The sequence below is a fragment of the Austrofundulus limnaeus genome, unplaced genomic scaffold (genome assembly GCF_001266775.1).
Source record: "Austrofundulus limnaeus strain Quisiro unplaced genomic scaffold, Austrofundulus_limnaeus-1.0 Scaffold76, whole genome shotgun sequence".
Lineage (NCBI taxonomy): Eukaryota > Metazoa > Chordata > Actinopteri > Cyprinodontiformes > Rivulidae > Austrofundulus > Austrofundulus limnaeus.
The window spans coordinates 1,666,138-1,678,283 of NW_013952478.1; the positions used below are offsets into that span (position 1 = coordinate 1,666,138).

At 39.3% G+C, this 12,146-nt stretch overlaps 1 protein-coding gene and 1 long non-coding RNA gene across 2 annotated transcripts in view; both read left to right on the forward strand.

The window, feature by feature from the left end:
* The window catches only part of LOC106519423 (ras-related protein Rap-2b), a 2,867-nt gene extending 1,460 nt beyond the window's left edge, over positions 1–1,407 (forward strand). The window contains exon 2 of the mRNA XM_014011108.1: positions 313–1,407. The gene's annotated coding sequence lies outside the window, so the exon portion shown is untranslated. The remainder of the gene's footprint in view (positions 1–312) is intronic.
* Positions 1,408–7,881: 6,474 nt separating this feature from the next.
* LOC106519425 (uncharacterized) lies at positions 7,882–10,714 on the forward strand. Its single transcript, XR_001310442.1, has 2 exons — positions 7,882–10,197; positions 10,408–10,714. It is a non-coding gene; the product is annotated as an uncharacterized LOC106519425 (long non-coding RNA).
* Positions 10,715–12,146: the final 1,432 nt, after the last annotated feature.

Here is a 12,146-nt window from a genome sequence, read left to right on the forward strand (position 1 = left end):
AGCTATAAGAATTCACCCAAGAGGGCCTGAATAGCCATATGTTATTGCAGACCCCCAGTTTAGCTTCTTTACCTTACGTTTTGAGTTGGCGAAGAGGCCTTTAAGTCTGTTTTCCTGAATGGGGTCAAACAGGAGCTGGGAGATTCCAGTGCACCCACATATAGGAATCATCAAGTCACATATAGGAATCATCAAGTTAGCATTTGTTAAATGTAGCTTTAACGCTGAAAGCACAGCACTGTTATCTGAAGTTGTGGTTGTTCATTCATAACTTCTTTTTTTTTTTTTTTTTGCACGTCTTCTTTGTGGCAGTGTGTTGCAGCAAGTCTGTACTGTTGAGCTCTTCTTCGTGTCTCACCCCTGGCCTTGGAGGAGAATGAAGGGAGGAATGCTGCAGAGGGACAGGAGGAGGGGGGGAAGCAACTGAGACCAAGGGAGGGTTTCACTCTTCAGGAATTCTGCTGGGTTGGAGTATCTTTGCACGATCAGCGACCACCATMGATGTCAGCACAGAGTTTCAGAAACCTCCCCAGCACTCCCCGACTGGAACTACCCCCCCCCCCCCAATAACGGAAAGGAAATGGAGAGTAACACTTAGAGAAACTCATAAATGGATATTTCTGTACAAGAAGAAGACAGGGAAATAGAATTTATTTTGTTAAATAACTGCACAGACTGGGGCAAAGAAATAGGGCACTGCTCCACAACACTCCGGTAACCCCCCGCCCCCCAAAAAATAAATAAATTAAAAAAAAATAAAAGTAAGATGAATACCACATCTGGTGGTGGAGCAAATGTGATGAGTGCCACTTTTATTTTTGTCTTCACCTCCTCCTCAGTGTGTGAGAGGAACCTAAGCGAAGTGATATGGGGACGCTGACCTGATCACCCCTGTGTCGAGTGCCTTTCCAAAACAAATCAACTCTTCAGATTTTGTGCCAACCTAYGTTTCACCAAAAGAACCCTTCAACGTGGCAATCTACATGCTATCGAGAACTTTTCTCCTGGATAATCTTGTAAAGGTGGAGGCTGAAAACAAATAAAACTGCAATAGGCTTTTTTTGTTTGTTTGTTTTTAAAAAGGTGGACTTGTGTAAGTTTTACGTTGGCCCCCACTTTTTTTTGTCTGCTCGGTCTGGCCAAATCTATTTCTTGAAATGCACAGGTACTGGATCCACCTCAGTGTGACAGCAGTAAACAACACTTTACCTTCCAGACCAGTTAAAGGAATTTAGTTCGTTTTGTTTTTGTTGTTGTTTTTTTTTTTTACAGGAAATGTGATGATGTGTTGTTGACAAATCTAACCTGATTGTAAGTTTAATTTTCAGACAAGCCGTTTGACAGTGAGCTGTCTGTTTTAAAGACAAGACTTTTAATACAAATTGCATTTTGTTTAAAAAAAAAAAAGACTGAGCTGTGTTTTCTTTCTCAACATTTCCTTGTTTCTGTGTAATATCTCGGTCACAGCTGTGTTGTGTGTCGCAGCACTTTTTAGTGCAAAAATGCCAGCCTAGTTTGCGTAAACCCTCAGGTTACGACGAATGTTGACAGTAATACTAAATATTACAGCGAGTGTTTAGTGTTCATAATTTAAACTAATCTCACCTAATCTCAAACACTAAATTTACATAAATTCCTTACTGCTGGATATGTAATAGTGTAGTATGGTTACAGTTGAAAAGTATGCCAATTATATAAATATATATTCTTATTTTTACAAATCTTTTATACACTTTTACACTACCTCTTCTGTTTGTGGCTTCAGTAGAAGTGTGACTCATTTTTGTCAACTTCAGAATCCAGTTTTGGGTTTTTATTGCTGCTGCTGAGGTATGCCATTTTGTCTACAAAAACAAAACATTCCCCGTGGCTAACGGTGGAACCACTGTGATGTAAAATCCCAAGCTGAAAGAAAACAGCACAGGCTGTTATGACTAGCTCAAAAAGCGAGATGAGTAACTCGGCTTTGTTCGTCTGCGGCAGAGTTTACATGACATGGGTTCTGGTTTTGAGGTCATTCTGAGAGCTTGCAACACCCATCAACACTATAGGAATTCATGTAAAGATCTTTTTTTAGGTTCACAAAATCTGCTCGCCCTCATCGTTACTGGACGAGATCAAGCTCAGCAGGTTTGAGGGGGAATAAAATGTCTTTTTTTTTTTTTTTAACGTGTAGGAGTAGCAGTGTTTGAGCCCTGAACTTGAGCAGGGATGCAGTGTGTGTGTGTTTGTAGTGTGTGGGTGCAGTGGTGTGATGTGGGAAGAACCTAGCGGGACCACCGCTCTGCTGCTGTTTACCTACAAGGATTACCTTGACACGGCTGGCTGTGTCGGCCGCAGCATTGCTTGAGGGCAGCGGAGTAAACAAACACAAAGACGGGCCTCCAATAGAGTCCAGTGTGGCTAAAGGACAGTTAGGTGCTGGTTCTGTGTGTGAGTCTGAGCACTTGTGGATGCCAGTCACTGCTCTGTATTGGCTCTGATCCGCTTGGGTATCTATGCGTGTCAGCCTGTGTAAGCATCGGTATCGTATGTATTCTTTGGCTTTGCCTGCACCATGTGACTGCAGTGCACGTGGGAGGACTGGGTGTATTACGTTCAACAGGTGCATTCAGATAACATTGTGTGTGTGTTTTATTGTGATGCTCTGGTTATAGTTTTGTGCATGTGCTTGCTTAAAAATAGTGTTAAATTGAATTTTCCTAGCAGATATTTTACCCATCCCTAATGAGTGAATCTTCAGTTTTATTTGCCAACTTTCACTGTCGATGTTTGTGGGGGAGGGGTGGGATTGGCAGCATGTGCAGGTTCAAACACGTATCGCGGTTTTCTTTGAGTCCTTAAAGCTGAATAAATGTGGCCCCGTGACTTAATGCTGGGTCTCTGTGCAGAGGAGCTTTGTTTTTGTGCAACTGCTGGTAGCAGCAGATCCTCCTCACAATCCCTCGCAAGTCGCGTCCACTTTCCAGCTGTGCTATCGTTGTGAAGCCAAGGCTAATGGCACGTTTCCTCCAAGGACTTAATACAGATTGTGTGATCAGGGCAGCTACCCCGCTGAAGTCTGAGTCTGYGCTAAAAAATACATAGACTGGTGGTGGATAAGGGGGAAGTTTTTACAGCTATGCCCCAGTTACTGTAAAAGTACCCCCCCACCCCACCCCCCGCCGCTGCTGCTGCTGCTGCTGCTGCTCAGTTTTAGTGTCTTGCTGTGGTATAAACATCCGATAACAGAAAAATGTGCCCTTTGGAGAGGAAAAGAGCCTTTTGAGTTCCTGTTTCTTTTTATCTGTCTCTTTGTTAGAAGCAAGAAGGTGAAAGTTACTGCTTTTATTTAATTTTTTTTTCAATGCACAACAGTGCACTAAGGTTATCTCTGTTCGTTATTTTTAACTCATTTCAGCCTCATGATTTTTTTAAATGCTGTATTTCTCCTTTACAAACAGGCATGTTGGTTCAAAMTGTTTGAAAGCTTTTTGAACGTTTCAGTCTGTTTTTGTACCAGCCAATGGTAAATCAGCGGAGCTCCCGGTTCACAGATGGCCTGCCTCGTCAGCGGTGGTTGGTCATGTGATGCAGTTGCCATGGTGTGGGGGTGGAGGTGTGGGCTAGGGGTGCACGCTGTGGCCTCGTGACCTACAGGAGTTCAGTTGCTGCTGGAATGGGGACTGAGGAGGGAAGGGTGCACAGACATCAGTGCTGCTTGACCCCAAGACAGGAGGAGAGATTTGTCTAACAATTTCTACCTTGTAAAATACATCAAATTGAAAAAAAAAAAAAAAAGAAGTAGGCACGCTAATTTTAAGTGCACAGTAAAAAAGGCAGACTGTTTCTTCTTTAAATGTTAAAGGAAAGGGTTAAATTTGTTGCTTCGAGATTCTTTTTATTTTGCTCTGACAGGAAGTGTTGCAACAGAGGCAGAGAGAGTGGGTGGTGTGTGTTCACATTTTTTTTTTTTTACTTGGAACTTAATCACTATAGGCTCCTTGGTGAATTACAGGCTTCTCTTCCTATCCAGGCTATTTTTGAGGCGCTCTTGTGTTCAACACAGTGGTTTCGCCTTTTTTTTTTTTTTTCATTTTTGGACAATATCCTTGTTATGTGCTGTTTTTTCTTGTCTAATGCAGTGCGCTTCTTGAATTCCATTCAATTCTATTAATTTAGCTTTATTTTAAGGGTCTCGTGTTTTTGTGATTTCTTTTTTGAGCATCGCCACAAACAGCGATACCCATTTGTGCCTGGTTTGTCTTTGCCTTAAAGGTTGGATGAGCTTTGTTTTGTCCACTCACACATGAACACACACCGCAGTTAACCTAGATTGTGCTCATTTATACAAGGTGCAGTTTGGATTCCTGTCGCATTCCAACACCTGATGTTTGACCAGASATGCAAATAGTGAAGACATCATTCAGTTCCTTTGTTGTCCTGGTCTTTTATTACAGTATGATGGACCAGGCCTGATAGTTCTTGTGTTTTTCCCTGCAAATACAAGTTTAATGTGAGTTCTTCGAAAGTTTGAGCGACGATCGGTTTTTGTGTAAACCAGGGAGTGTCTTTTTCTTTCGAAGTTGACTATGCCAAACTTGGAATGCCCCAGAATTCTTTCCATTCCTGCCATTCCTTCAATCGAAATGTCTGGACATGTCTTCAGCTTGAGCTGAAAGAGAAAAAGAAGACTTGCCCTTCATGTATGAACTTTACTTTTATCTACAATTTTACACGCTATGCCTCGATATCCTGATTATTTGGAGACAAGAATATCATCAAAGTCATGAAGAATTCAAGAGCAAGCATTCGTCGCAGGGATGTAAATTGCCTGCTGCCTTTTCTGTTAGTTTCAAAATAARATCATCTTATGTTGGGGGAAAAAACATGAAGACATCTTGATCAAACGTTTAAAATAATATTACTCAATTTGGGTCTGTTAGCACTTGTGTTATGACCCTTTTGTGTTAGAGCTGACTCTCAGCTATACTGCCACACCAAATTTTAGGCAATTCTGTCAAATTTCCAAAGTTATAGCCATTTTTGTGTTGATTTTTTTATTTTCGTGTTATTGGTTAATCAGAGATATTTTGCTAAAAGATCTTGTATGATCAGTTAGTACTCAGGCAATGTTTCAGGGATAACTCAGCTACTACCACACTATATTTTAGCTTAAAATCTCTAAAACTGACAGATTTGTAACCATGTTTGCAAAGGGTTAATTATTTGCGGCAGTTATTTGAAATCATAAAGTTTCGGAAAATAATACACAGCTGGGATAAAAAAAATAAACAAATAAAAGCTCAATGTTAGTCCAAACAATCTCCCCAGACAACTGCCTCACTGTCACAAGACTGATCCCACTGGGCTCACAGTCAAAACARTTCTTTATATCATCTTTAGATACTCAGAGCACAGTTGTCTTAATTCACACCAGAGCTCAGCCGGAGCAGGAAACTAGGCCAAAGGAGGCTGTCAGACAGGACTAGTTACTCCCAGTTGTTTTATGTAGATTAGTTTTTTGTTTGTTTGTTCGCTGGTGTCTTTGAGGGCAAGCAATGCTTAAGGACCTGATTTGTAACTGAAATCAGTTACTATCAGTGTTTTAATAAAAATGAGGGTAGTGTGTGTGTGTGTGTGTGTGTGTGTGAGGCACTGATCTATGTATCATTTTAATTCGTATCTAGAGTTGCCTGCAGAAATGAACAATTGTACTGAGTATTATTTCGACGAATAGCTTTTCTGATAACACAGATATCAACTCAAGTCTGATTAACTAAGTTGGGAGTATGTTAAATATCAGGTTGCTGGATTGTTTACTTGGCATGCTTTTCTTTCAATATAAAGTTTCAACGTAATGGTTTAGATTGTTTTAAGTGGATTTTGTGGAGGGGTCAATTGCGTAGTAACCGCTGTTCGGTTGAGAAAATAGTGAAACTGTCACACAAAATTGTAGAGGTTTAATAGTAGCGGACTTTCACAGCACTGTATTTTGTTTCAGAGAAATCTTAGTCTAAAATGCAAACAAAAACAGGTCCTTGTTTAGGCATTAGCTTAGCCTCTGATATAATAAGGTACTAACTTTTGATAACTATTTGACAGAACATCGCTTCAAAAATGACCAGGACTATTCCATTATAAGAACGCCAAACTGCGTTCTATTGCACGTGTTTTCTTTGAGTGTTTAAAAGCACACGCATGATCAGTGGTAAGAGGCTAAACGCTGCAACATTTCTGCCATTCTTGATTCTTGACTGGTCTGACTCATCTCCATCGTACAGTTTCATTTATCATGCAGACAGGTTTCTTATTAATCTACAGTGGTTTGCAAAAGTATTCATACCCCTTGAACTTTTCCATATTTTGTCACATTACAACCACAAACATAAATATATTTCACTGGAATTTAATGTGAAAGACCAACACAAAGTGGTATACAATTGTGAAGTGGAAGCAAAATTTTACATGAATCAAAACATTTTTTACAAATAAAAAACTGAAAAGTGCGACGTGCAAAAGTATTCAGCCCCCTTTTCCCTGAGTGCAACCAATTGCATTCAGAAGTTGCCTGATGACTGCTAATGACTCAAAAGGGTCCACCTGTGTGTAATCTAATCTCAGTACAAATACAGCTGCTCCGTGACGGCCTCAGATGTTGGTTAAGAGAATATTGGGGAGCAAACAGCATCATGAAGTCCAAAGAACACACCAGACAGGTTAGGAATATGGTTTTGGAGAAGTTTAAAGCAGGCTTAGGTTATAAAAAGATTTCCCAAGCTTTGAACATCTCACGGAGCACTGTTCAATCCATCATCCGGAAATGGAAAGAGTATGGCACCACAGTAAACCTGCCAAGACAAGGCCGTCCACCTAAACTTACAGGCCGAACAAGGAGATCACTGATCAGAGAGGCAGCCAAGAGGCCCATGGTGACTCTGGATGAAATGCAGAGAGCCACAGCTCAGGTGGGGGAAACTGTCCACAGGACAACAATTAGTCGTGCACTACACAAATGTGGTCTTTATGGAAGAGTGGCAAGGAGAAAGCCATTGTTAAAAGAAAACCATAAGAAGTCCCGTTTGCAGTTTGCCAGAAGCCATGTTGAGGACACAGCAAACATGTGGAAGAAGGTGCTTTGGTCAGACGAGACCAAAATTGAACTTTTTGGCCACAATGCAAAACGCTRTGTGTGGCGGAGAAAGAACACTGCACATCACTCTGAAAACACCATCCCCACTGTCAAATATGGTGGTGGCAGCATCATGCTCTGGGGGTGCTTCTCTTCAGCAGGGACCGGGAAGTTGGTCAAAGTTGATGGGAAGATGGATGGAGCCAAATACAGGGCAATCTTGGAAGAAAACCTGTTGGAGTCAGCAAAAGATTTGAGACTGKGGCGGAGGTTCACCTTCCAGCAGGACAACGACCCTAAACATAAAGCCAAAGCTACAATGGAGTGGTTTAAAAAAAAGAATATTCATGTGTTAGAATGGCCCAGTCAAAGTCCAGACCTAAACCCAATTGAGAATTTGTGGCAAGATCTCAAAACTGCTGTTCACAAACGCTCTCCATCCAATCTGACTGAGCTTGAGCTGTTTTGCAAGGAGGAATGGGCAAGAATTGCAGTCACTAGATGTGCAAAGCTGGTGGAGACATACCCTAAAAGACTTGCAGCTGTAATTGCAGCAAAAGGTGGCTCCACAAAGTATTGACTCAGGGGGGCTGAATAATTTTGCACATTGCACTTTTCAGTTTTTTATTTGTAAAAATTGTTTTGATTCATGTAAAATTTTGCTTCCACTTCACAATTGTATACCACTTTGTGTTGGTCTTTCACATTAAATTCCAGTGAAATATATTTATGTTTGTGGTTGTAATGTGACAAAATATGGAAAAGTTCAAGGGGTATGAATACTTTTGCAAACCACTGTATGTGTCAGGTAGCTTCAGTGTGATTCAGCTTATGTTCACCTGGCTGCTGAGAGCTGCTTTCCCTTGTCTAGTTGGTTCTAATAGTGCATACTATAAATAGTTACTTTAGCCTAACCAGTCTTTTGTGTTCTCCTTCACTTGCAACAACTCCTGACATTTCAATCAACTTACCCCTTCCCTGACAATGAATCATCATGTGGAGGATTTTCTGTGTTTTGAGTCTGGATTGTGTCTGTGTGCCTCACAAATCAAATCTTTGAAGAGTACAACGATCAAAGCTGATAGTGCTCCAATGAAATGGCTGGTTTGCGTCACACCGTGGCCATTTTTCTGCAACATGAAAAACTGGCTTGGAATCATGCAGTGTGAAGTCATTTGCTAAGGCCTCAGATGTTGAGCCAAAAAAAGGGCGAGAAAACAGTGTGGTCCAACCTCTACAGCTTATTATGATTTACAGGAAGAGAAAAATCGTGAATATTTCCTTGTTTTGAATAATTATGATTGAACACATGAACAAGATGTGAGAAAACTACACATTTGGTCACAATTAAAGTAAAATGTTTATTTGTTTTTTACAGCAAAAAAAATTCCACAAAACAAGGAAAGCTTATTTTATTTCTTAGTTTTTAAGGTCCTAAATTGTTAAAAAAAAATGTGCATAGTTTCATGTTTTAGCAAAGATTTGCTGCCCTGAATTGTATGATTACATTGATTATAATGATTTAAGAAATCATTATACTATTAATGAGATAAAACCTGTAATTTGCCTTCTCCACAGATTCTGAAGATATCATACAACCTTCTCTGTTAACTCCTGTTGCTGTTCTTCACCCATCCCCAAAGGTTGATACACATATAGTGAATATATCAGGAGAGGTAACAGGTTAAAAAAATAATAATTGAAAGTGGTTTGGCTGCAGAATTTAAGAATAACTGACTTCATTTTCAGTGCACAGAGCAATATTAGAAATAAAAACAATTCTAACATTGGCATTAATCCAAAATTGTCTTGTCATTGTACAGCAGTGCATGACCAAAACTGACCATCTTCCACTGAACAGTGCACGTAAATGCATAAAAAATTAACAGAATCAAATACAGCAAGTAAATAGTTAAATGGTATTAAAAATGCTTAGACTCAGTTAAGAATATCATTAAGTCTGGGTTGTATTAATAATGCTGAGTTTATTTGTTCGTGCTGTAAATGTTCTTTCTCTGCTTGATGGTTCAACCCACTTTAAATCTAATCAGTAAAGTTCATATCTGTGTATTTAATCAGATTTCGTTTTCAATTGTGCTTTTGATGTCCAACGGGTTGGAAAAGCAAACTTACCACATTATTGTACTGCATTCCATTTGGTGACAAAAAGAATGCCTTTGGTCAACAGGGCTTTGAAGTGTAAAAACAAGAACAACAGATAATTCTTTTTTCCCATAAAATTAAGATATGCATAACGTTTTCCAAGTCCTCAGTATTTTCAGCTAACTGAATCTAAAATATTGACCAAAATATTAGTGATTGTGATCTTAGCCTCCTTACCCACATCTAACACTTCATATAAAATATGTGTTAAAATGAAAGTTAAAACCAGTTGCAGCTGATTCATGCATGGAGTTGGTGCTGTGTGCATTTCACAAGAACAGGATGTGTGATGTCAGCGAGCTTACGACTCTGGTGCAGGAAATCAGTCTGCACTCATCCAGCGTTTTCAGTTATCATTGCTGTTAGACAAACATAGACTTTTATCTTTTTCACAAACTGATTTCTTATCAGATTTCTGCCTCATTATCTTTGTTTTCCTGTCAAACTGAATGAAATGTGGTTGAGAACAAAAAAGGGGATGGTGGCATCCAGCTGGCTTTGACTCTGGATCACATGATCCCCTCCCACCACTTTTGTGTTACCCTCCTATCATCAACTTTAGCATTCTAACATGTTGTGGCATTTGTGACCTTTTTTCCTCTTTCTATTATTTTTACTCTCTTTTCCTACTTAGGGTCTTATTGTCATTTTTATTTATTTATTTATTTTTTGGATTGATTGATTTACTTGTTACTTTCGTTTTTGTCTTTTATGAGTTTCTACATTTCCAGTTCATGGTATGTGTGTTATTTTGAGTTTCTATACACACGCCTTATTCCTTCCCTCCAGGAGTCCAGATTTATCATCAAACTTCTCTCCCGAKGCAGGTTTGTGCAACATTGCTTTTATAACCTGCGCAACCAAGGAGCTGAAAAAGAACAGTGGRGGAGAGAAACCTACAAGAAGAGCCTCAGTTTTATAAGGTCTGTTGTCACAGTTGATGTTTTAACAACCTAACTAACTTCATTTCAAATATATATTTTTTTACTTTATTATTATTTTTACTGGTCAAATGCAGAAAAATTCACACAACCACCCAAGATGTYTCGTGGATCTTTATTATGATTACTGTTTTTGAATAATGCAAATTGAGGATGTGTTTCTGAAGCTTTCTCCAAATTTGGTCATTGCAGGAAGTGTGCTCCAGATCAGTGTGCTGCACAGCTGACTGACAGCTGTCCCACCCAGAGTACCTGAGTAGACGTTGTGCTTTTACAGGAAGTTGAGTGTGACAATGCAGCAGTCGGAACTAAAAGTCATTCCTCTGCAGTGGATTTCCCAATAACACGTCAGATTATTGCTATAAGTCACACAAGTTCGTTTTTTGTTTTTCACAAATGTGGGAAGTTTCTGCTGACCGTGTGGGGACATTCATACATGGATGAACATTGTTAAAATGTGATAACAGTGTATGCTGTCATAAAATCAGTTTTAAAAACACATTTGACCCTCAATTCTGAATTATTTTGTTTGGTTTATTTATAAAATTTTACACGTTAAAATGCTTAAGGAAATTGTTCACATCCTGTGTGGAGTTGTGGAAGCGGAAGTCTCTTGTGACACTTGAGTTCCCCAGTTTACTGACCCACATCTCTGAATCCTGCAGTCACCAGTTTTGTCTTACGCTGTAAGATTTCAACAAGAGATTGTAATTGGATTCCAGTCAYTGGAGAACATGTTATTTTGTTTTCTGGTGCTGTTATTCCTAAAGCAGTAGAGTCAAATATTTAGCAGTGRTTTGTACCTTATCAGCTGTATAAACTGGGCAAAAGTCTTCATCCAGGCTAGGTTAATGACTATCTAAACAAAGACTTTTAAAAATTATTTTCCAGGCTCAAGAAAAGACTTTCTTAAAAAAAAAAAAAACCAACAACATGCTAACTGCTAGCTCCTAATTTCATCAAAACAAACCATTATTTTTGTTAAACTAGTGTCATTCAAATAGGTATTCATGAACCTGTTTATAAGCTTTCCAAATAATCCCACCACAAAAGATCTGAACTKTTTCTTTAAAAGTGGGCTATAGAGTTTTTGTTTTGATTACATTGATTTATGGCATTTGATTTATTGGCACTAAAAACAGCAAGAGATGACTCAGATTGGTCAAAATCTAATTAATTGTGTTGAGAACTAACCCCCCCCCCCCCCCACACAAATATTATAAAGACTAATATGCAACATTACCTTTTTGTTTTAAACAATATSTTGAAATCAGGCCTCAAATAATTCATTTTGATCAACTGAGTTACTTGTTCATGTTTCCTCAAAATTGAAATTTCAAACTTTTGCTAATGTTGATTACWGAAGGCACCGCTTACTCAAACACGGAGAAAATGAGAGAGTACAACACATGATGGTATTGTGCACCGTAATACTTGTCACATGCCTCATGTGATGTGAGACTGAATGGTGTCCAGTGTTGGTGATCAGTGCGCTGACGGGAAGGAAGGGTGTTTCCCTCGAAGACTTCCTGTCCTGCCGTGTGACTCGGTGTCATTCTTTGTGCTGCTCTTTTCCTTTCCTCCTCACTTTTCACTCTTCCTTTTTCTTCAGTCTGTCCTCATGCAGAATTGTTCTCTTACATTTTGCTCTAAGTTTATTAGTCATCGTTGGACCGAGTGTCATCAGCTGGCTACTTGTTCCAAGAATCTGCTTCATGAATTATGCAGTTTCACATTGCATCAGTTAGTGCTCAGAGGAGAAGTTGGGAATAACTCTCAGCTCAATATCTGTGAAACTGACAGAGCTGTAGACATGTTTATGCTGGCTAAGGTCAGGCATTCCAAATCAGACTGGCCCTAAAAGCTTTAGATGTAGACTACCTCCAATTATTATTTTCTGATAGTTTGATTGGTCCAGTGGATCATGGGAG